Source organism: Eschrichtius robustus, chromosome 1 (genome assembly GCF_028021215.1).
Source record: "Eschrichtius robustus isolate mEscRob2 chromosome 1, mEscRob2.pri, whole genome shotgun sequence".
Taxonomy (NCBI): domain Eukaryota; kingdom Metazoa; phylum Chordata; class Mammalia; order Artiodactyla; family Eschrichtiidae; genus Eschrichtius; species Eschrichtius robustus.
Window position 1 is genome coordinate 200,056,458 of NC_090824.1, and position 25,829 is coordinate 200,082,286.

General features: G+C 42.4%; 1 protein-coding gene across 3 annotated transcripts in view; it reads left to right on the forward strand.

The window, feature by feature from the left end:
* MPP7 (MAGUK p55 scaffold protein 7) overlaps positions 1–25,829 on the forward strand; it is a 261,766-nt gene that overhangs the window by 71,697 nt on the left and 164,240 nt on the right. The window lies entirely within an intron of this gene.

Below are 25,829 nucleotides of genomic sequence, written 5' to 3' on the forward strand. Positions count from 1 at the left end.
TTTAAAGAATGCAAATACATATCCAGTCTTGTGAGTGTAAGCCCTGACGTCCACAGACCAGAGGATCTGGAGGGGTCCTCTGGGGGGCAGCCAAAAAGTCAGGGCTCCAGATGAGTGTCTAAGCTCCTTTCTGGGGGTTACTGGTGAGCTGTAGTGAGGCAGAGGGAGAACAGACAGATGTGCCTGGCCTACACCTCCATTGCCTCTAGATGTGTGACACACCTGAAGCCTGCACCCAAGCCTGAAGCTCCAGAACAAGCAAGTTGGCCTCGTTCACAGGAAGGCAAGGAGTGTCTTTTCAGTGTGCTGGTCGTGCAGTGCCCTGGGGGTGGGAGTTGGCCTAGAACTCTCTGACTGTTACGTCATGGGACCCAGGAATGCAAGCCCCCCTGGCCTCTAGAGCCAGGCACAAAAACTGGGTCACCAGATGTATGTAGAAGCTTCCCTCGGGGGGATGCCGGCACTCTGGAGCAGCACAGAGGGAGAGCGTGGAGATGCCACACGCTGCCACAGAGGGAGAGCGTGGAGATGTCCCACGCTGCCACAGAGGGAGAGCGTGGAGATGTCCCACGCTGCCACAGGGGGAGAGCGTGGAGATGCCACACGCTGCCACAGAGGGAGAGCGTGGAGATGCCACACGCTGCCTGGAACGAGGCAGAGGAGGTGCACAAAGTTGGCATCTGCCGAAAAAAGGAAAAAATAAGAAAAAGAAGTAAAGAGAAAAAAAACGATGGCGCCCGCTGGTTTTAGCAAGGCGGAGGGAGAGTGTGGCAGATGACACCCACCAGAAAGAAAGGAAGAAAAAGCAGCACCTGCTAGCTTTAGCAAGTGTCACCTGAAAAAAACGCACAACCTAGAAGTTGAGAATTATGTTTTATTTGGCGAACTTTCTGAGGACTTAAGCCCAGGAGGCAGCCTCTCAGATAGCTCTGAGGAACTGCTCTGGAGGGGTGAGGGGGAGCCAGGATCTATAGGAGCTTCTGCAACAAAGACCAGGTGGTCGGAACTTCAAAAGATTACTGTTAATTAAAGAAAACCAGACACCTCAAGTTAAGGAATTTAGCACTTTTCTGTGTATGGGAGGATGCAGGAGCCTGGACTCATTGAAGTCATTCCGTTGCTGTGCGCTTTAGCTATCTGGGGCCAGGATCCTGCTTTTCCCCATCCTGAATCCCCGCAGGGCGCACGGTCGGGGCGGCTGCAGTGGCTGAGGGCTTGATGGCAGCAACATCCTTTGTTTCCTGACGTGGCAGGCGACATTCTCCGTCCACACAGCGAAGAAGGAGGGCAGGGATACGGCCCCCACCGGCCACTGTCCTTGCAGGGAATTCAAGTAGGCCCCTGCCACCCAGACCAACACTTTAAAGTTAGCAAATGAGTCTTTTTCACTTAAAGTCTGGGTGATTTTTCAAAGGGCTGCTTCTGCACTGGGCCCCGTGGTGGGTGAGTCTGTGTAGGGGCCCTTTAAGGGCTGTTTCTCAGCTTCCCACAGCCTGGTAGATCTCATGGGCGTGAGCCCCATTGTGACCACATTTTAATTTAATTAACAACATTTTAGGGTATAATTGCAACTCTGTGCTAGTCTTAGCATGAGCGAAGAATGGAGCCTGCTGAAATTTTCTTTGTTGCCCTAAAATGGCTGACAACATTTTATAACAACACTGTTTAACTTTTCCAGCAGGATAATAAAAAGTGCACTTTAACAAAAATATTTGGAGTCTTCAGTTTCTACTGAAGTTTTTTTTTTTTTTTTAAGTTTGGTATTCAGATTGTTCCCTCTTGAAGTGCAATGCAATGTCAGGCCTGTTAGTTTTTTCTTCCTTGGTTGGTAACTGGTAGACAGACCTCTTTCAGAAACTCATTCATCACCGTCGTTTCTGGTGGTTGAAGCACGTTTTCACCTTTACCTTTGTCAGCCCTGTGAAATCCTATAGCTTTGCAGTGATGTTTATGGTATCCAAGATAAAAACCAATGACATTAGTGTAGCGGGCATGTATTTGATAGGAAGGGATATTGAATGAGGGCTAATATTGTGTGTTGTCAGTTTATTAGTGAATATCGTCATGTTCACTTGCCTTTGTAGCCTTGTAACATTTGGTACTCAGATCATAAATACTCAGAAGATTGGGAACCTCTGTGTTTGTATTACTGTTTTCTGTCACTGTTTTATGCTTCTGTGAGCAAATTTGAACAAATGACTTGATATAATTATAGTTGTGTGATTTTCCAAACACAAATGGCAATAAGGAGATGCCATGAAAGTTGATGAGAAGGAACAAGGGTTCTGACAGGCATAACTGCTGCAGCACCTGTGTGGCCTAGGTAACAGTGACAGCACTAGATTTCTGCAAAAATCATCACCTTGTTGCAAATTTGAACATGGGTCAACAGAATTTTGATTTCTTTTCCCTTGGACAGTGCTCAATTCCCAGTGGGAACAAGTGCCTGTGGACCGCGTAAGGGACCATTGGACCCTGTAATTGTCAGCAGGTGGCAACTTAAGAATCAGGAATTGATCTACTCTTTCATTATGTTGTACACAGAAAACTAATGCCATGTTATATATGTTGTATGTCAATTTTATCTCAATAACAGTAATAAAAAAGAATTAATCTGCTCTCTTGCACTGTTTCCTCAGAGGCTTGAAGCCCAGTTCCAAATTTGGAAAAGTCCCTTCCTTGCCCCCCTGGCAATCTCTTGATTGGTAGAACATGCTGTGCTAAGTGACATTTAAATTAAAGGGGGCATTTTTTGGTGTTCTTCCTATGAAATAAATGAGAATTGTTATATCAAGAGTCTGTTTTTATAACCCAGATTCCATATGTGCTTGTGTGTATACATGCTAACTAAAATTAGCCAAATCACTAGGCTTTATTTTGCAATGTTCTTCCTTATCACAAAAGAGATTTTGCCTTTTAAAAAAATTCTTAATACAATCTTAGGGTTTAGTTTCAAAAGGGGGTTATTGGCAGTTTGAGTGATCTTGGTAGATTTTAAATCCCTGTTGCTGTGGAATTGTTCATTACAAAATATTCTTTTCTCTTTGGTAGTAAGAACTTTATTTAGTGGGTTTATATTGCTCTTGGAACTTGGCATCCAAAAGATGTGACTCTTTTTTCCTTTTAGAAGAGACCTTGAGGGATACACCGTGAGCAGTTATAGTAAAAACGGAGACCAAACTGTTACTGAATTGGTTGCCTGGACCCAGTCAGGGTCCTAGCCTGGGCCAGACCCCCATCCCAGCCAGGGAGGTTCTTTTTCCAATTGGATTCATGCAGCCAGTAACGAAACCAGTGCTGATACTGGAACAGCACCAGCTTTATTCGAAGGATGGAGAAGCGGGAACCTAGTTTGCAAATCACCTTCTCAACCCAATTCAGGTGGAGACACCACGTACATAGGAGGGTCGAGGTGAAAGGGAGGGAATTGGGAAGAGAGGGAGGAATATTCTTGAGTTATTCAAGAACAGGGGTGTGGTTTGGACCCAGAACTGAGGGAACTCTCCTTTTCAGTCCTTGTATGGGCTTTTCTGGTTGTCGTGGCAACTGTCAGCTGTCATGGGCTGGTGGCTGTGTCATTTAGCTAATGAATTACAATGACCACGTAATGAGGCTCCAAGTCTACAGGAGGTCACATCTTCCACCATCTTGGGTTTGGTTGGTTCCAGCCAGTCCTTGTTTTTCTCTCGCAGCTTCCTCCTGAAACTTAGATAAGAGCAGTTGATTTCCCGTTGAGGAGGGGCGGGGGTATGATTCTGGGGCAACAGCCTTGGTAACAAAACCAAGAAGATGGTTTTATGCTGTGAAGATGTAACTGAACAGCTATTATAAGGCTATTGAAATCAATACAATTTTAAAAATATTTTATTTGCCAAAACTCACATTAAATGTTAAACTTCTCTTTCTGATGTAGTGCACTTGAACCTCCTAAATTTTTAAATACTGTTCAAGAAGTGCACATGAACGTGTTTTAAGGTACGGGACAGAGTAGCTAAAGTCTGTAAGACTTCTTGACAAGTGAGGATTGTGAAAAAAAAAATCACTCTTGTAATTATTGTGAAAGGATTTTTGTGATAGCAGATATTTCTTAGACTGAATTTTTATGACACAATTTGAATATAAAGATGTTATTTGGGATTGCCTTCATTATGTAGGGATCTAGTTTAGTATCTGATTTCATTTTTTCCTGAAAGGGTAATCCAGGGATGCAGCACTCTTAGTAGAATAATTTCTCACTACTTCCCTGGTTTGAAATGCCACCTTTATCTTATACTAAATTCTTTACGTGTACTAGGTCTCTTTCTGGATATTCTCTTAACATTTCAGCAGCTTTAAGCTGGCCACTCTTGGAGTTTTGAGGGTGGGGTTTATACCTCTGATGATTATGATTTCTGTTACGGACAAAATTTCAAGCAGTTTAAAGAAGATTTGTGTAGGCTGGAAGGGCGGGAAGCATTTAGGTTGGTGGTTATCAGTTTCGAACCACCAGTTTATTATTTTTAGCTTAAAATACAGTGTAGTTACACTGTAGATTATTCCGTTTATTACTAAGATTCATGCATGAAGTACATTGTCGTCACTAGTTGGAAACTCTCACCTACCACGTCTTTTCCCCATGGAAGCGGGGCTTTTATATGTTTTTGATAACACAGGTTTTCTCAGGAGCACAGCTGTTGCATTACTGCGGAGCAGATTGTTCTTGGGGATGTCATGAAAGATATTTCAGGAGAATCCTTGGAAAGAAAGCCATTGGAGGGATTCTGTCTCTTTAACTCTGCTAGGGGCTTTCCTTTCACTTAATTGCTTATTAAATTCAACTAACAAGCCTCCAAGAGGAAATGATAAAAAAGATGATGGCATCTACTGTGTAGCTACTAAGGGCGGCCCAGGTGCCAGGTGTTTTCTGCATTCCTTCCATTGTAAGACAGGGAGGTGTTACGTTAGGTGCTGAGCACTCGTCCTTTATCTCTGCCGATTATGGCAGTAGTCCTGGGAGAAGCGCTCACCTCTCCTTCTGTACAGTCAGTGAACTGCCTGCTGCTTACTTGGTTTCTCTTGCAGCTCCTGATCCTCCTGATGGCTGTTGGTACCTACTGGTGTGTTCACTGTTTACCATTTAATACACCAAATAGTAGCTACAGAAGTTAGAGTTAATATTAAGTTAAGATTAGGTTGCCGTCCTGCAGTGTAAGTTAAAACCCAGATATACTATTTGGCTTGGTCTCACCATAGGTTATGCTAAGTTTTAAATATATTATAAATATTGAAAGAAATGGAAATAAATCCTATTGTACTATTAATTGCAATAAAACAAATACAGTGCTTTAGCTTTTGTAGCCAACTGTTCCAGGCCAGGAGGCCCTATAACTGGTTAAATACAGTATAAATGCGTATCCAGTTTGCTAGAAGACAGCTATCGGCCGTACTTTATAAGAGTTTTACAAGTACTTTTCACTTTGCTGTGGCTTCATCTTCTGGAATCAAAGTGTTGTCACATTGGTGGGGAGGACGCTGTCTGCGAGGCCACCATGGCCAGCGTGCACTCAGTTAGGAATTGGACCCGACCTCGGTTTAGAGGTGGCAGCTAAACGTGGGAGTTCTGTGCAGGTGTGTGCGCTTACCTCTGTTAACTCACCCTGATTTATAGACTTTAAGGCACCCGATACCTCGTTTCAGTGCGCTTCGCAGATACGGTTTTTACAAATTAAAGGTTTGTGGCGACCCTGCATTGTCAGATGATGTTTAGCGCTTTTTAGCGATAAAGTATTTTTAAATTAAGGCATGTCCATTGGGTTTTTGGACATAGTGCTATTGCACACTTAATAGGCCGCAGTGTAGTGTAAACATAATTTCTGTATGCCCTGAGAAACCAAAAAACTCGTGTGACTCAGTTTATTGCGGTATTCGCTGTCTTATAGTGGTCTGGAACTGAGCCGTAGTGTCTCTGAGGTAGGCTTGTAGCTGGAACTAAGCAATCTGCCGTTTTATAATTATTAAAATTATTTTGCACATTTAAAAACTCGGCCTGCCGAATGCTTTAATAAGTTATTTGCAGTTGAGGGAGAGTGTAAAAAAGAGAATGCCTCTATCAGGGTTGAATTAAAATATTTTCGTAGTATAGGTAGTTTTGGAAATAAAACATAGTTTAAAGGAGAAAAATTGAGGCCTGTTATGAATGGCACCGAATTGTGCTGATTATTTTACCTGTGACAAAGTGGAAAATTTAAAGCTTGGTGTATCCCATTTTATTAATATAATAAAGTTTTATAGTGTTGTTCTGGGCGTCGATATATGTTCTTTAGTGTTTATTAGCCCATGGTTATAGTAAAACGTTTTAGTCCTGTGCCCGGCCATACTGTATAGAACGCAAATATCAAAACTAAGGAAAAAATCGAATACATATATTTCTCTTTCCCAAGTCTTTCTCTGTATGATTTCTCAGTATTTTGGTCACGTATGGCATCTAATATGATTGGACACAGAGAACATCTTTTTTATCATTTAACGGAGGTTTATAGCTTCCCCAGACTTGTTCTAATAATGAAGCTATGAGGGAAATGACAAGAATGGTGATATTAAATTTCTCTAGACTCACAGTAAATTTTTCCATCCTGATGGCAGGAATGCTGAGCATCTGGAATCTGCGAGAAGAGTGAATTGTTTGCTGTGGGAAGACTGTCATCAAATTCTGAGCCATTTATTCTCTTAGGAACTACTGTCCTGTACAGAATGTTATAGTTTTATAGAAGCACTTTGCTGGAACTGGAAAAATGTCTTCACTTCTTCATGCTTCTGTATTTTTTTTAGATGTTACTGTTTTGAGAATTTTATTTGTGATAAAATGTCACATTTTATCGTTAATTTCCTTTGATTTAATAATTATTTATATTTGTCCAAATACAGTAAAATAGCAATAGAAAATAAATTGTCCTAAACAGAGATTTCTTTACAGTTTATGTAGGTAAATCTGTGATACATCCGTTGTCATCTATGTTCTTGAATTTTCAGAATATCTACAATATGGATAGCGGCGATACCTTCTCCCTAGATTATGGCATAGCTGTCATTCTACAAACTTGCTGTGGAGGAGGAGGGGAGGACTGTGCGAAATTCTCTGTTGGTTTTGGTGAAAACATTTCTCAAGTCAGGAGTTAAGATTCTAATTAGCCCTGGATCATGCTGGGTGTTTACAGCAAGTTTAAGCTGGTAGAAGTTTCTTATTCTGTTTTTTTTTTTTTTTTTCTTTTTTTAAAAAATTCTAGTGTGTGTGTGTTTGGGAGAGCAAAGCCTTTTTCTCTGTTTAGTAACTTTTTGCTCTGCGTGAGACTCCTGAGTCTTGGTGTTTCATTGTCCTTGTGTTGGGAGGTAGTACTGCTGAGGCTGGTTGGATCACTGCAGCAGGTGGGAGTGATTGCCTGAGACGCGAGCCGGAACCTCTGATTAGAACGCTGGTCTCCGAGTCCTGTGATCCCCGCTACAGGGGTCCAGCTCGGTAGTTGGTTCGCTTAGGTGAGATGCTCTTCTCCTCGGTTTCGCGGTGTCCGGTCGGTGTGTGCCTGCCTCACCTGCCGTCCGTCATCAGCTCAGGCTAAGCACGGGGCCGGTGGGGCTGTGGCTTTGCCTCCCACCCACGGCCTGTTACTCGCTGGGAGCACGGGCTTCCCAACGGGCGAATAGCCTTGGTGTCCTGTCTGTCCTTTACTCCCAAGACTCCTTCCCCCTCCCCTACATCACGATGCTTCACGTTCTAGCCGAGCCTCGCGCTGCCCAGCCACGCTCCCGCTCCAGAGCTGTCTCAGGTGACCCGTGGCCCCTCGCAGTCAGGCTGTGGGCGTCCTCTCCCCACCGACACGAGGTTAGCCATGGTCGCTGCTTTGAGTGGTTATCTGTCATCGCTTTGATCCGGCCCCCCAGGGACTTTGTTAGTTTCATTTAGGCTTCACGTCTGCCCAGCAGCTGTGAACCACCTTCCATCTGATGAGTTAGTACAGTCATAGCGCCCGTCCCTGGCCCACTTCTCTTCAGACTTTCTGAACCCCTCACTTGAGTAGGTTAGAGGCTTCTGCTTTTTGCTTTGCCCTTGGACTGCTTTTGATGTAGTCCAGATGGTGTGTCTACACTTTATAGTCTCCTTGATAAAAGGAAACTTCTCTGTCGTTTGACAGATGTGACAACCCTGGTCATTTTCCTCTTTTACAAGGCGTTATAACTTTTTCTCATCTGTGCAGGAAATAAATATGTTGCCTGATTTCTTTTTTCATCCATTATTCGTGTTCCCTGTCCGCCACCCTATTTTAATGATTCAGAAGAAAATTTTTATAATAAAGATCAGTTTGGGGAAGTGATCTGTGCCAAGTGGTAAAGTCTTTTTGTGACTTTTGGGTATAAGTTCTTGACCGGTGCAGTTTTTCTGACTTCTGAGGATGTTGTATTCTCTGTGAAGGATGTCCTTGTGAAGTTTCAAGTTCCAGAATCTTTTGCATTTCGATAGAACTGTGTAGCTTTGAAATGGAAGGTAAAAGTCTCTCAAAAATGTTTCAACACTGAAACTCTAAACAGGAATTCTTGGCTTTTTTCTTACGAAGATGTTAATTATATCAAGAGTTCTTGGGAAAATTGCTGCGAGACCCATTGTTAAAAGGCTCAAAAACAAGATCTGTTTCAAAAAAAAACCAACTACTACCTCTTGAGATGAAATTATACTGCTGGCTGGTTTTGCACTTTCTCTGCATGCAGCCAGGATTCCCTGATGCTTAGTTTTGCCAAAAGAAGGAGGATATGAGTGATTTTATGACAAAGCTGATCCTGTATCTGATGCACCGTTTTCCATTGTCACTTCAAGAGGCAGCGGCCCAGAGACCCAGAATGATCGAATAATTGGAATGAACATCTGTGGTCAGATCTGCTCTGAGTCATTTGTTTTCGCGAGGCTACTGCGGCCTGGTGTAGCTCTTCATCTCCAGAGTGTTTCCTTGTTGTGTCTAACCCTGGCAGGCTGGAGAGAGTGAGGATATATAGAATTATCTCAGTAAAGGGATTACTGTTACTTTTCTGTAGTCACTTGAAGCATTTGAAGATGAGTCCAGTTGTTCAGCACGTTAGTGTGAATGACAAATGATTGGTTCCTAGGAGCTTCAGTTTGGATTTTGAATTAGGACCGTGCATCAACACAATTTACACAAGCCAATGTTGTAAGAACTTTGTCAGTGAATACATGACACTGATATCACCAGAATTAGAGTTAGTGCCACTTCTTGCAAGAATTTGTTGCATTATGTTCATCTTGAAGGTTTTCATGCTGTTTTAGAGCTGGGACCATTTGTCATCTTTCTTCCCACTTTTCTTTATCTACTGTGCAGATGTCTAGACTGACCTGAGTCAGGGGTATGTGATCACTTTCTTCATTTCTCTTCTCGCTAGTTCACGCTTTACCCAGTACATGGGGTCCATCGCTGCCCGTCTTTATTGCCTATCGTGGAAAACTTTTCTCCAGCAGCATAAACTTACATTTTCTATTCTGTCTCCTTGATGCCCTGGCATATGCATATGTTTTAGGTTTAATTTGGAATTTATTTTTATTTTAAATACATAGGATATACAGTTAAATGAGGCATCATTCTGAGCTTTACAGGTGACTCATTTAACCCTTGTTACAATCCTAGTAAGGCTAGGTCAACTGCGCCTTTATACAGTTTAAAAACTGGATGCACAGAGATGTTAACCAATTAACAGTTGCAGAGTTGGGATTTGTATTTACGTCATCGGCTGCGGAGTCCAAGCATCTACCCCCGGGCCTTCGTATGTGCATTTCTTTTTCCTATGGGTCTTTCTACTCCCCACTTCGTCATCCCCAGCTCGCGTCTGTACTTGGACCATCTCAGCACAAGCGTCACTCCCCCGGGGAAGCTTTCCCTGAGGCCGTTACACATCCCACTGCTGCGCTTTCCCCAGCCATGACTCCCTCCCGTGCAGCGCGTTCTCAGTTACAGCTCTGCCTTTATCCTCACGACAACGTCTGATGCCGTCTCCCACACTACACTGGGGGATGACTTTCCTTTCTCTCCCTCAGCCTTGTATCCCCAGCTTTAAGCAGTTTGGCACATGGTGGCACTCGGTATTTGTGGAGTGGGGTCAGGAAAGGATCCAGAGGAATTTAGAAACGCAGAGGGAGTTTGCCAGCTTCCTCCACGCACTTGAGACGTTGTCAAGTGTGTTATGCTAAACCTGTTCGTGAAAGTCTGAGGTCAGACTGTTACCACGCTTGTTTTGTCTTCCAGATAATCTCGGGGGTCCTGGCGGAGGGCACTATGACAGCAGCAGTGATCACCAGGAAGTTAATTATCTAGCGAGTTGGTGTAAAATTGCATGGAAACAGTTACGCTTTCAGGGGATAGCAAATAGCGGTCCACCGTGGCTGGAACGGAATTAGGGGGGAGGTTGTGAGCCGTCGTGCTGGGAAAAGGTTTATGTCAGGATAGTACCCAGAAGTGAAATTTTTGAAATTGTGGAAGTAACGTCTATTTTGTTAAAAACTCAAGCAATGCAGAAATATGTACATATATATATCAAATATGAAATATACATACACACATATAGTGAAAATGAAAGTAATTATTTCCTGTTCGTTCCGGTTTCTCTTCCTGGATTAAACGCTGGTGGAGTTGCATATAGATCCAGGCTCCAGGCTCCCTAGAAATGGAATGAGTGAGTGAACGAAGGAGCTGGCTCAAAGGGAATGCATGTAGGCTTAAAATTTTCATATCGCCAGTACCATGCCGATGTATGATTTGCCTGCTTTATTCATTTTTCCATTCTCCCAGGGGACTCGTTTCCGGCCTTTTCTTTCGAACGCAGACACTTGATTCCCTGTCGTCACTCCCCACAGGTCTCGTAGTTTATACTGAAAACACCGTGTGATGGGAGGAGAGTCTTCTCGGTCCCTCTGCCACGTCCCCCCTTCCCTGCCGTCCTCCTTGGAGCCACAGACGACCCGTCCATGCTGCCGTCTCAGCCGTCCCTCCGCGTGTGCCTGACCCTGTTCCTTCTCACCTCCTCAAGGCGGGGGGCGCCGATCGATGCCCTTGGCGCACAAACGGGCTGTTTTTCTCATCTTAAAGCAACTTCTTTACCCCTCCCTTCCCTGACACCTGACAGACACTGATTCTGTTTTGTACCAACCCTCCTCCTAAGAGTCGCCAATATTTGCTCTTTCCAACGTGTCACTCGATATCGTTAATGCTCTGCGGTCATCACCTGTCACGCTGCCAGAGTCGGTAGCCTCTGCGCGGCTGGATCCGACGGGCAGTTCTCGGGCCTTGGTGTACCTCCCCGACGGTGGCCTCTCGCGCCCCGGCCGTCACCCTTCCCCGCCGCACCAGGCCTCCGGGACGGCAGGCCCCCGTGCTCCCGCGCATCTGGTCACCGCGGAGACCCCGGGGCTCGGTCTTCGGCCTCTCCTCCTTCTGTGTGCACATTCATGTCCCCGGGTCTCACCCAGGCTCGTGCCCAGGGCACCCAAGTGTGCGTCTTCAGCGCAGGCTCTCTGCGGAGCTCCTGGCTTCTCCATCCAGCTGCCCACCTCATCTCCACCTGGACATCCCGTCCACATCTGCAGCTCACTGGCCCAAAACTGAACGTCCCCGTCTCCCTTGATGGCAGCTTCAGTTTTGTGGTCATGCTTGTTTCCTTTCTTCTTCTCATACCCCTCATTCCATCCGACAGAAATTCATAATTGGCTCTTCCTTCGAAATCTCTCCAGAATTTGAACGCCCCTCGCAGCTCCCGCCCGCTGCTGCTGGGAGCAGGCCGCCGCCCTCTGTCGCCTGGGTCACCGCCTGACCCTCTGACTCGTTCTCTGCCTCTGTGCTTGCTCCCCTGCCCTCTCTTCTCAATTCAGCAGCCAGAGCAACGCTTTTAAGATGTAACTCAGGTCGTTCTACTCCTTTACTCAAAAACCCGGCAGTGGCTCTGTCCCTATGAAATAAACGTTAAGTTCTTTGCAGTATTTGTCCTACAAGAGCCAACGTGACCTGGTCCTCGTTTCTTCCCTTAGACCGTCTCTCCCTCCCTCTGCCCCGGTCAGCCTGGGTGCCTTGCCCTCCCCAGACACTGCGGGCACCCCCGGTCTTAGGGGTGGGGTTTCTGTGCTGTCTGACCCCTCTGCCTGGACTGCTTGTGCCTCACGTGCCCATTAGCTCCCTCGCCGTCCTCCGGTCTCTGGGTTCCCTGGCCACCTCACCTGCCGTGGCCTGTGCCGGTGGCCCAGCACTGGGTCTGCCTTACACTGCTTGGTTTTCTCTTTTTCTATCAGTGTCTGATACACACTGTATAATTTACTGACTTATGTTTATTATTTGTCTTCCCCCTGGAGTGTTATCTCCACGACAGTCGGGATCTTTGTGGGTTCACTGATCTAGCCAAGCACCTTGAACAGCATGTGGCCCAGAGAACTTACAGTGGTCAATGGATGCTGGCTGAAGGAACGAGTGTGTATCCCACCAAATGCCTGCTGGGTGCCTGTTCTCGTGCCCTTCCTAAGACTGGGTATTTGCAAACTTAATTATCTCCTAAATTGATGAAAGAAAAGTGATATGCTTTGGCTTTTTTTTTTTTTTTTTTCCACACACACACACTGTATTTTATTTTTACAAGAGATAAATAGACTGACACCAAGCATTGTACATGGATGACCACAACAAAAGCAACGATGATTGCAATTACCAAACATGAAACACACTCATACTATGTCATAATATTGACATTCAGTCCAGTAATCCTCCACTGTAGCAGCTCCTTTACTTTGCAGTGAAAATTGATTTGTATGTTCTTTGCCTCTGAGTCCTTGAGGGATTTTTTCTTTTTTAATTCAAACAGAAAGTCACAAAAGTTATACTCATCCTCATCAGTTCAGTCAGTCCCATGTAATTAATTATTTTTTCATCTTGATCTTTTGTTAGCACTTTTATGAGTTCATCAGTTTTTCATTAGAGTTCTGAAAATGCTTATTCATTCAGTTCAGCAGTACAGTCAGTTACCAGAGACCTGTGCTTGTCAGAGTCTTTTCCATGAATTCCTTGAAGATGAAACCCTTTTATAGGAACATATTTGCCAAAGCGTCAGAGTACACCCAGAACTGTCTGTAAATGACAAAAGACTTAAAAATGACCACAGTTAAAGATTTGATGAAAGTTCATAATAGTGCAATTGACAAGGAAATTTAGTTATTTCTGAGGTATACATTTTAAAGTAATAACTAGAATTATGACTTATAACATTATATCAGAAAATATAAGATTTTTAGAAATTTCACGTAATGCCTGAAACATTTATATTAACATATTTCCATACAAATAACCCAATGAAAGTATAGTATTAGTTGTTTTGTTTGTTGTTTTATACTGCAGGTTCTTATTAGGCATCAGTTTTATACACATCAGCGTATACATGTCAATCCCAATCGCCCAATTCAGCACACCACCATCCCCACCCCACCGCAGTTTTCCCCCCTTGGTGTCCATATGTCCGTTCTCTACATCTGTGTCTCAACTTCTGCCCTGCAAACCGGCTCATCTGTACCATTTTTCTAGTTTCCACATACATGTGTTAATACACGATATTTGTTTTTCTCTTTTTGACTTTCTTCACTCTGTATGACAGTCTCTAGATCCATCCGCGTCTCAACAAATGACTCAATTTCGTTCCTTTCTATGGCTGAGTAATATTCCATTGTATATATGTACCACAACTTCTTTATCCATTTGTCCGTCGATGGGCATTTAGGTTGCTTCCATGTCCTGGCTATTGTAAATAGTGCCGCAATGAACATTGTGGTACATGACTCTTTTTGAATTATGGTTTTCTCAGGGTGTATGCCGAGTAGTGGGATTGCTGGGTCATATGGTAGTTCTATTTTTAGTCTTTTAAGGAACCTCCATACTGTTCTCCATAGTGGCTGTATCAATTTACATTCCCACCAACAGTGCAAGAGGGCTCCCTTTTCTCCACACCCTCTCCAGCATTTGTTGTTTGTAGATTTTCTGATGATGCCCATTCTAACCGGTGTGAGGTGATACCTCATTGTAGTTTTGATTTGCATTTCTCTAATAGTTAGTGATGTTGAGCAGCTTTTCATGTGCTTCTTGGCCATCTGTATGTCTTCTTTGGAGAAATGTCTATTTAGGTCTTCTGCCCATTTTTGGATTGGGTTGTTTGTTTCTTTAATATTGAGCTGAATGAGCTGTTTATATATTTTGGAGATTAATCCTTTGTCCGTTGATTCATTTGCAAATATTTTCTCCCCTTCTGAGGGTTGTCTTTTAGTCTTGTTTATGGTTTCCTTTGCTGTGCAAAAGCTTTGAAGTTTCATTAGGTCCCATTTGTTTATTTTTGTTTTTATTTCCATTACTCTAGGAGGTGGATCAAAAAAGATCTTGCTGTGATTTATGTCAAAGAGTGTTCTTCCTATGTTTTCCTCTAAGAGTTTTATAGTGTCCGGTCTTACATTTAGGTCTCGAATCCATTTTGAGTTTATTTTTGTGTATGGTGTTAGGGAGTATTCTAATTTCGTTCTTTTACATGTAGCTGTCCAGTTTTCCCAGCACCACTTATTGAAGAGACTGTCTTTTCTCCATTGTATATCTTTGCCTCCTTTGTCATAGATTAGTTGACCATAAGTGCGTGGGTTTATCTCTGGGCTTTCTATCTTGTTCCATTGATCTATGTTTCTGTTTTTGTGTCAGTACCCTATTGTCTTGATTACTGTAGCTCTGTAGTATGCTCTGAAGTCAGGGAGCCTGATTCCTCCAGCTCCGTTTTTTTCCCTCAAGACTGCTTTGGCTATTCGAGGTCTTTTGTGTGTCTCCACACAAATTTTAAGATGATTTGTTCTAGTTCCGTAAAAAATGCCATTGGTAATTTGATAGGGATTGCATTGAATCTGTAGATTGCTTTGGGTAGTATAGTCATTTTCACAATATTGATTCCTCCAATCCAAGAACATGGTATATCTCTCCACCTGTTGGTATCATCTTTAATTTCTTTCATCAGTGTCTTATAGTTTTCTGCATACAGGTCTTTTGTCTCCCTAGGTAGGTTTATTCCTAGGTATTTTATTCTTTTTATTGCAGTGGTAAATGGGAGTGTTACCATAATTTCTCTTTCAGATTTTTCATCATTAGTGTATAGGAATGCAAGAGATTTCTGTGCATTAATTTTGTATCCTGCAACTTTACCAAATTCATTGATTAGCTCTAGTAGTTTTCTGGTGGCATCTTTAGGATTCCCTATGTATAGTATCATGTCATCTGCAAACAGTGACAGTTTTACTTCTTTTTTTCCAATTTGTATTCCTTTTATTTCTTTTTCTTCTCTGATTGCCATGGCTAGGACTTCCAGAACTATGTTGAATAATAGTGGTGAGAGTGGACATCCTTGTCTCGTTCCTGATCTTGGAGGAAATGCTTCCACAGTTTTTCACCATTGAGAATGATGTTTGCCATGGGTTTGTCATATATGGCGTTTATTATGTTGAGGTAGTTTCCCTCTATGCCCACTTTCTGGAGAGTTTGTATCATAAATGGGTGTTGAATTTTGTCAAAAGCTTTTTCTGCATCTATTGAGATGATCATATGGTTTTTATTCTTCAGTTTGTTAATATGGTGTATCACATTGATTGATTTGCGTATATTGAAGAATTCTTGCATCCCTGGGATAAATCCCACTTGATCGTGGTGTATGATCCTTTTAATGTGTTGTTGGATTCTGTTTGCTAGTATTTTGTTGAGGATTTTTGCATCTATATTCATCAGTGATATTGGTCTGTAATTTTCTTTTTTTGTAGTGTCTTTGTCTGGTTTTGGTATCAGGGTGATGGTGGCCTCATAGAATGAGTTTGGGAGTGTTCCTTCCTCTGCAATTTTTTGGAAGAGTTTGAGAAGGATGGGTGTTAGCTCTTCTCTAAATGTTTGATAGAATTCACCTGTGAAGCCATCTGGTCCTGGACTTTTGTTTGTTGGAAGATTTTTAATCACAGTTTCAATTTCATTACTTGTGATTGGTCTGTTCATATTTTCTGCTTCTTCCTGGTTCAGTCTTGGAAGGTTATACCTTTCTAAGAGTTTGTCCATTTCTTCCAGGTTGTCCATTTTATTGGCATAGAGTTGCTTGTAGTAGTTTCTTAGGATGCTTTGTATTTCTGTGGTGTCTGTTGTAACTTCTCCTTTTTCATTTCTGATTTTATTGATTTGAGTCCTCTCCCTCTTTTTCTTGATGAGTGTGGCTAATGGCTTATCAATTTTGTTTATCTTCTCAAAGAACCAACTTTTAGTTTTATTGATCTTTGCTATTGTTTTCTTTGTTTCTATTTCATTTATTTCTGCTCTGATCTTTATGATTTCTTTCCTTCTGGTAACTTTGGGTTTTGTTTGTTCTTCTTTCTCTAGTTTCTTTAGGTGTAAGGTTAGATTGTTTACTTGAGATTTTTCTTGTTTCTTTAGGTGGGCTTGTATAGCTATAAACTTCCCTCGTAGAACTGCTTTTGCTGCATCCCATAGGTTTTGGGTCGTCGTGTTTTCATTGTCATTTGTCTGTAGGTATTTTTTGATTTTCTCTTTGATTTCTTCAGTGATCTCTTGGTTATTTAGTAACGTATTGCTTAGCCTCCATGTTTTTGTGTTTTTTACGTTTTTTTCCCTGTAATTGATTTCTAATCTCATAGCGTTGTGGTCAGAAAAGTTGCTTGATATGATTTCAATTTTCTTAAATTTACTGAGGCTTGATTTGTGACCCAAGATGTGATCTATCCTGGAGAATGTTCCGTGCGCACTTGAGAAGAACGTGTAATCTGCTGTTTTTGGATGGAATGTCCTATAAATATCAATTAAATCTATCTGGTCTATTGTGTCATTTAAAGCTTCTGTTTCCTTATTTATTTTCATTTTGGATGATCTGTCCATTGGTGTAAGTGAGGTGTTAAAGTCCCCCACTATGATTGTGTTAGTGTTGATTTCCTCTTTTATAGCTGTTAGCAGTTGCCTTATGTATTGAGGTGCTCCTATGTTGGGTGCCTATATATTTATAATTGTTATATCTTCTTCTTGGGTTGATCCCTTGATCATTGTGTAGTGTCCTTCTTGTCTCTTGTAATATTCTTTATTTTAAAGTCTATTTTATCTGATATGAGTATAGCTACTCCAGCTTTCTTTTGATTTCCATTTGCATGGAATATCTTTTTCCATCCCCTCACTTTCAGTCTGTATGTGTCCCTAGGTCTGAAGTGGGTCTCTTGTAGACAGAATATTTGTGTGTCTTGTTTTTGTATCCATTCAGCAAGCCTGTGTCTTTTGGTTGGAGCATTTAATCCATTCACGTTTAAGGTAATTATCGATATGTATGTTCCTATGACCATTTTCTTAATTGTTTTGGGTTTGTTTTTTTTTTTTTTTTTTTAATATTTTTCTTAACCACATTTGCTTATTTATTTATTTATTTATTTATTTATTTATTTATTTATTTTTATTTTTTATTTTTTTTATTTTATGGCTGTGTTGGGTCTTCGTTTCTGTGCGAGGGCTTTCTGTAGTTGTGGCGAGCGGGGGCCGCTCTTCATCGCGGTGCGCGGGCCTCTCACTGCCGCGGCCTCTCTTGTTGCGGAGCACAGGCTCCAGACGCGCAGGCTCAGTAGTTGTGGCTCACGGGCCCAGTTGCTCCGCGGCATGTGGGATCCTCCCAGACCAGGGCTCGAACCCGTGTCCCCTGCATTGGCAGGCAGATTCTCAACCACTGTGCCACCAGGGAAGCCCTTGGGTTTGTTTTTGTAGGTCCTTTTCTTCTCTTGTGTTTCCCACTTAGAGAACTTCCTTTAGCATTTGTTGTAGAGCTGGTTTGGTGGTGCTGAATTCTCTTAGCTTTTGCTTGTCTGTAAAGCTTTTGATTTCTCCATCGAATCTGAATGAGATCCTTGCCGGGTAGAGTAATCTTGGTTGTAGGTTCTTCCCTTTCATCACTTTAAGTATATCATGCCACTCCCTTCTGGCTTGTAGAGTTGCTGCTGAGAAATCAGCTGTTAACCTTATGGGAGTTCCCTTGTATGTTATTTGTCGTTTTTCCCTTGCTGCTTTCAATAATTTTTCTTTGTCTTTAATTTTTGCCAGTCTGATTACTGTGTGTCTCAGCGTGTTTCTCCTTGGGTTTATCCTGTATGGGACTCGCTGCGCTTCCTGGACTTGGGTGGCTATTTCCTTTCCCATGTTAGGGAAGTTTTCGACTATAATCTCTTCAGATATTTTCTCTGGCCCTTTCTCTCTCTCTTCTCCTTCTGGGACCCCTATAATGCGAATGTTGTTGCGTTTAATGTTGTCCCAGAGGTCTCTTAGGCTGTCTTCATTTCTTTTCATTCTTTTTTCTTTAGTCTGTTCCGCGGCAGTGAATTCCACCATTCTGTCTTCCAGGTCACTTACCCGTTCTTCTGCCTCAGTTATTCTGCTATTGATTCCTTCTAGTGTAGTTTTCATTGCCGTTATTGTATTGTTCATCTCTGTTTGTTCTTTAATTCTTCTAGGTCTTTGTTAAACATTTCTTGCATCTTCTCGATCTTTGCCTCCATTCTTATTCCGAGGTCCTGTATCATCTTCACCATCATTATTCTGAATTCTTTTTCTGGAAGGTTGCCTATCTCCACTTCATTTAGTTGTTTTTCTGGGGTTTTATCTTGTTCCTTCATCTGGTACTTAGTCCTTTGCCTTTTCATCTTGTCTTTCTCTCTGTGAATGTGGTTTTTGTTCCACAGGCTGCAGGATTATAGTTTTTCTTGCTTCTGCTGTCTGCCCTCTGGTGGTTGAGGCTATCTAAGAGGCTTGATGGGAGGCTCTGGTGGTGGGTAGAGCTGACTGTTGCTGTGGTGGTCAGAGCTCAGTAAAACTTTAATCCACTTGACTGTTGATGGGTGGGGCTGGGTTCCCTCCCTGTTGGTTGTTTGGCCTGAGGCAACCCAACACTGGAGCCTACCTTGGCTCTTTGGTGGGGCTAATAACAGACTCTGGGAGGGCTCATGCCAAGGAGTACTTCCCAGAACTTCCGCTGCCAGCGTCCCCGTCCCCAAGGTGAAACAGAGCCACCCCCCGCCTCTTCAGGAGACCCTCCAACACTAGCAGGTAGGTCTGGTCCAGTCTCCCCTGGGGTCACCGCTCCTTCCCCTGGGTCCCGATGTGCACGCTACTTTGTGTGTGCCCTCCAAGAGTAGGGTCTCTGTTTCCCCCAGTCCTGTCAAAGTCCTGTAATCAAATCCCACTATCCTTCAAAGTCTGATTCTCTAGGAATTCCTCCTCCCATTGCCGGACCCCCAGGTTTGGAAGCCTGACGTGGGGCTCAGAACCTTCACTCCAGTGGGTGGCCTTCTGTGGTATAAGTGTTCTCCAGTTTGTGAGTCACCCACCCAGCAGTTGTGGGATTTGATTTTACTCTGATTGCGCCCCTCCTACCATCTCATTGTGGCTTCTCCTTTGTCTTTGGATGCGGGGTATCCTTTTTGGTGCGTTCCAGTGTCTTCCTGTCGATGACCGTCCAGCAGCCGGTTGTGATTCCGGTGTTCTCGCACGAGGGAGTGAGCGCACGTCCTTCTACTCACACTTTGGCTCTTAAGAATCATTTTATATTATTTCTTAGATTGAACACTGCTTGATGTATTGATTTTTTTGGGGGGGTCATCTATTTCTTCTACCGCCGTATGCCTATTCATATGCCATTGCCCATTTTTCTCTTGGTTTACTGATGTTTTATTATGCTTAATATCAATCACTTGCTTGTTGCAAATAATTTTTAGCAGTTTCTCTGCAAACTTCTTTGGTTTTTTTGATGCATGAAAATTTGGTCACAAAGTCTGTCAATCATTGCTTTTTGTGGTTTCTAGGTTCTTTGTGTGCAAAGAAAAGCATTTAACTCCCAAGATGATAGAAGTAGCCTCTGAGATTGTCCTGTAGTTTATATTTGAAATATTTGATCCATCTGTAATTTGGTTGTCCAGTTGGACATTTAACTTTTCTCTTGAGGGAGCTCCTGAAGGTTTTTGAGTAGAAGATTTAAATGATAGGGTTATATGGGAGACATGGGCCAGAGTTGAGTTTAAGTCCTGACTATGCCACTTCCTAGGCTAAAGGTACTTCCTCCTGTAAACTGGAGAGAGTAATAGGCCCTGCTTATAGAGAGCACTGAACGAGGTAACCTGTAAAGCACTTTACCATAGCTTTATACCATACTATTAGGTATGGTGAACACTACTAGGAATTTCTACTGGTAATAATTTTTACTAAGTATTATTTTAGGAAGCTTTAGGAGTTGGTGGTAGGAAGGATAGGTTAAGGAAGGGGGAGACAAAAGAAATAAACACAGTTTTTAATATTCAATAGCTAGTTTTATTAGGCAGGGTGAAAATCGCTAGGGGTCTGACTATGATGATAGGAAGCTTTACCCACAGTTAAAATTGCTATCATATAGTTCAGTAAATTGGTGAATCTTGTAAAGTCATGAAATTTTCATGCAAGATGAAGACGCTTTATCTTCCGATCAATGTATTATGACTTCAGGTGAATTGTTTATTCAACACGGTTGGGTCAGTGTTATCTGCCTTCCACAGTCCTTGATCAAATCACCTGGCTATTACTCACGTACAAGATCCTGATAGGAAGTGTGACTGTAGCTTTACAGTACTACTCTTATCTAGATATTGCCAAAAAAAAAAAAAATTGCAGGACAACTTTCTTGAAGTTGCTAAAGCACCAAAGTATTTATATCTGTATGTGAAATACTACTGCTGACCCTCTGTCACTTGTGTTGCCTCAGAAGGAGTCAAGAACATACTCTGACCATAGGCTTTGTTGAGGGAGAAAAAGCACTTAACACTTGGCCCTTGAACAACGTGAGTTTGAACTGCCCAGGTCCACTGATATGCAGATGGTTTCAGTAAATACAGTACGACATGGTCAGCGTTTGGTTGGATCTGCTGTTGTGGAACCACAGATACGGAGGATGCCTGTGGGACTTGAGCTTCCGTGGATTTGGGGATCCTAGGCAGGTCCTGGGGCCAGTGCACCACGGATGCCAAGGGACGACCGTAGTTTGTTTATCTTTAAGGAAAATGACAAGTATTTTACCCTTCAGCGCAGCAAGGCTGCAGAGAAGCCAGCTGTAGCACGTGGAGCTCCAATCAAGTACGTAAGTGATTGACGTTAAATTAAGATCGTGGTCCACACGTGTGCTGGCTTAATGAACTGGCTCGCAGGGTGGGCAGTTTATACTGTACGGAAAGCATTCTCCTTGGGATATTATTCTTCGTGACGTCAGACAGCCAGCATTTGCCACGTAACCTTCCTCTGGAAAGGGGAGAAGAGATTACAGTACTTCGTTCCTAGACAGCAGGCTTCAGGAACCAACTCGGAGATCTTAAAAGCATCTTTGCATCTCTCTGCGATTGGCTCCTATTACTGTGAACACCTTCATTAGCCCTCAATTTAGAATCACCCTTCTGGGCCCTGTTTTCCCCCCTTCAGATCCCAGCCCGTATCCTGCCAGCTCCATTAGAGGCTTCTCTGACCTTCATTGATTGCTCTCTTCTTAAATTGCTAGAATAATTATTGCACATATGAATCGAGTCACCCTCGACCTATTTTAGTTTTGCTCTTATTGATTTCTTTTCTCTCAGTATATAAAATACACTAATTTAAAAATACTGCTTTTTTCTGCTGGAATATTTTTATGAAATAAGTTTATTGAAACCCACAGGCATCCTTGACAGTGTCTTATATCGTATGTGCCCAAATATAAGGTGAGTTTTTTTTCCCTCTGTAAAATGATCTCTTAGAGAAGAGAGAGCTGGCATATATTCAAGTCCTTACAAAATCTCTTAGAGAGAACGTTCTCTGTTTATTCACGTGCACAAAAATGTGTGTTGAATGGAGAAGCCAAAATTACTCACATATAACCGTAATTCATAATTTGGGGGATTACTGAGAGCTCCCTTGGCAGAATTGTTTTTTAAAAAAGGAGACAATCTGGTTTAAACCAGATTTCATTATTCCTTGGAGAAGGGTTAAAAACCTCACGTTTGCAATTGATAGAATTTTAAAGAGTAGGTAAGTGGTTTTGTTGATCAAAAATGTAGAGCCACAGAACAAATGAAAAACCAATCGGCTTCACCCAGTTTCTCAGTGAAGGCATCTCCCATGTTCAGAACCGTGCTGTATCTCAACTGACCTGGAAGCGAAAATGATCTCACGATGAGGAAGAACTTCACTCTGAAGAACTTAAATAAAATGGTTGCGTGAAATGTGCAAATGGGGCAAAAACTAAGTATCTGAGTTAATGTATTTTACTTAATAGGTAATTCAAAGTGTATGTTTCTAACTAAGTTACAATTTAAATATTAGAGGCAGTCATGAGCATCTTATCAACATCCCTGAAAATTAACCATTTGTTTCATCAACTGCCTAAACATCTATTTATTTCATTTAGAAGAGAAAATGTTTTGGCTGTGTACCTGGGCAAATAGGATTGCTTGATGTTTGCTCATATATGAGATGCATTCTGTGTCATCCAAGACTGTAAGATCCCTGGGGAGAAGGTGGCATATTCTACGCTTAGCGCTGTCCCCAGGGCTCCAACTCTGAGAGCTCACGCATGTTGATTCTTGGGCCTGCAGCCCTCGCAGCCCTGACTCGGGCGTTGTTCCCGCTGAAGGGTCTCCTGATGTTGTCCCCTCCCCTGGAGGGACCGGCCCCTTCCCTTGCCTCCACAGCCTGACCCTGTCCTGCACTCACTTTGCTAACAGCCTGTGGTGTCATCTACGCTGTAGACGCCTGCAGACAGGAATCACGTCCGATTTTTCCTAGACCTTCAGAGCTAGGGATGCGCTGGGTTCACAGGTGCCGTAGACGTTTATTAGAATGAGCTGGGGTGACTACAGAGGAGCACAGGATAAGTTTCATGACGCAGGGAACAAGTGGATTTAGGTAAAATTTTTAAAGACACGCCGAGCTGTCTCAACTCTCTTTACTTGCCCTCTGAATCTCAAGGACCAAAACTATTTGGATTTCATAGTATTCTTCACGATTGGGACTCTAGGAACTGAATATAGGAATACTTTAAAGCACATGTAGGAACACAGACCCAGTTTTAGACATGGACCGAGGTGCTTTCTGGGGCCTGGGTTGCTGATCTGAGTGGAAGTGATGGTTTCCTCGTTGCCTGAGTTGACACTACGTACAGCCCCGGCCTAGGAGCTCTTCTAACCGTCTTTTAAATTTCTGATTGGCATTGTCCTGTCTCTTCTGGCTTTGTTCTCTGGCACCAGATGTGGGAGGTGAAGAGAAGCAAGTGTTACTGCCACTCGAGGACCGTACAAATGAGGATTGCATAAAGCTGGAAAAACACAGAAAACTCAGGCTTCTGAGCTTTGACTAACGGAGAAATTATTACTATTTGAAAATTAAACCCAACATGTCTTATTCCCACAAAAAGCTAAGGTGTACGTGGGTAAAGTGAACAATTCCCATGTGTAAAAGACGCAGGTGGTTTCATTTCTGAGTATGGTGTTTTGTCCAGTTGGCAGGTGTCCCTAAGCTGTTGTTTTCCCTTGGAAGCAATGCACTGAGATGTTCATTGCAAGGAGACATACTAAGGAAAGAAGAACATGGTTATTTTAATCAAGTGCCTGCCCTGTGAATTGTTCCACTGAATTCTTACAACAACTGTTGTAAGTTTCAGCTTTATTTCGAGATAATTACAGAGTCACACGTTGTAAGACATAGTACAAAGAAATCCTGTGTACTTTCACCAGTTCCCCCCGTGGTAACATCTTGCATAACTGTAGTAGCGTGTCACAACTGGGAGATCGTCATCCATGCCATAGGTTGACGTTTTTCAGATTTCCTCGGTTTCACATGTGCTCGTGAGTGAGTGTGTGTGTGTGTGTGTGTGTGTGTGTGTGTATATTTATTTAGTTCTATGCAGTTTTACCACATGTGTACATTACCATTTCTTTTTCAACACGTGAGGGAAACAAGGTTCAGATAAGTGATGTGAAATGTGTAAAGTGTAGACCTGGGGTTTGAATCTAGGTCTGTCTGTTTGATCCGAACTGTTGCATTTTTAGTAATGATAATGATGAATAACAGTCAAAATCAATAACCCAATGGCTGAAACTCAAGTTACATATGAAACATTGAGTACTTACCACGTGCAGGACTGTTCAAGTGTATTAACTCATTTAATCCCCCAAGCACTGTACCACATAAATTATATCACAGTTGAATTAGTATCATTCAACTCTAATGATATTACTAAGGAATAGGTAATCATTTTTACTACTCCTGAAATCAGTAATAGTAAAATTCTACCTTCCTTTTACATAATTTCATGTTTTGAATCTCTGATCTTGGCGATTGTGATTACTTTACATTTGTGTGTGTGTATATATATTTGTATAAAGTGAGACCTGTATCATTATACATTGACTTAGGTTGAGCTAACGTAAAAATATTTTTACTGAATTGTAAATAAGAGCTAGTTTAGGCAGGATGCCAGGTTTTTATGAGAATAAATATAAACCACCAAGAATACTTAAGAATGCAGTTGGGCGAAGGTTTTTTGTTTTTTTGTTTTTCCTGCCTGGAGTATTTTGGATCTTTTTGGTCAAATACAGCTTCAGGAATGTTTCAATTTAATCGAATCTCTCAAGTTTCGTATCTGACTTCCAAAGTGGTACCCATGCATGTGGTTGTGAGTTATCACTGGTTATCAGAATATTATAAGGCTTTGGAAGGATAACAGACGCGCTAATCAGAAGTCCGTAATTTACGAGTCTTCACTGGTTAAATATCTTGTAAAGCTGTCTTTCTAATGAACAGCAGCTCTTATTCAGACCAGAAATAGCAACAGTCCCGTGTGTTGTAGACCCCAGGAGGTCTCGGTGTTTTTGTAGACAGCAGACAGAAATAAAAAGAATTTTGTCCTTTTTACCTCATGGAATCCCGCTGGAAAATGAAACATGAGCTCTGAGTTGATGCTGACTTCTGCCAGGTCACCTCCCTGAAGAGTCCCGGGCAAGCACTGCTGCAGCATTTCTTGGACAGGAGTCTGCCGGCCCCGGGACGAGACGGATGGTCTGTGCAGGCTGCTCCCGGGACACTGCGCTACTGTCTGCTTGCAGGGAGCTTCCAGTGAGAGGACGTGCAACCTGCATCTGTTGCCTTGACTCTTTCCAGGGGTATCACATACCTCCAGATTAGAGTCGCATTTAGCCTAAGTGCTACGCAGTTTGTTGTTGTCATTGTTTAAAAAAAAAAAAAAAAAAGCATGGCTACAAATAATGCCACACCAAGTATGGTTTATTCTGGCTTACTTTTGGGAACTTGATTTTGGACGTTCAATAACGCAAATGTTTTTGAAGCTATATATTATTAGGAACTCTTTGGAAACCACAAAACCATTTTAATGGACCATGCTATCAATTTTCTCTTCTAAAGAAGTTTTTCCTATTCATGACTCACTTCACTTTTTGGCTAACATTGAGGGAAATGTAATAACGATTAAGGAAAGGAATGTATGCGTTTTCTTCTTCTTCTTTTTTTTTTTTTTTTTTTGAAAGCTTGTACACATTTTCTGTCTCGGGTTATGTAAACTCAGAGGACTGTAAAATGACCACCGCATAAGGTAAAAACAGGCCTGTTAATACATACATCTTTGGAATTTAAAAATCCAAAAGCTTCCCTTGCTTCTCTGGAGAAGAGTTTTGCCTGATGGCCCAGAATACAGATGCAGTAAAAGGGACATGTTCCAGCCGT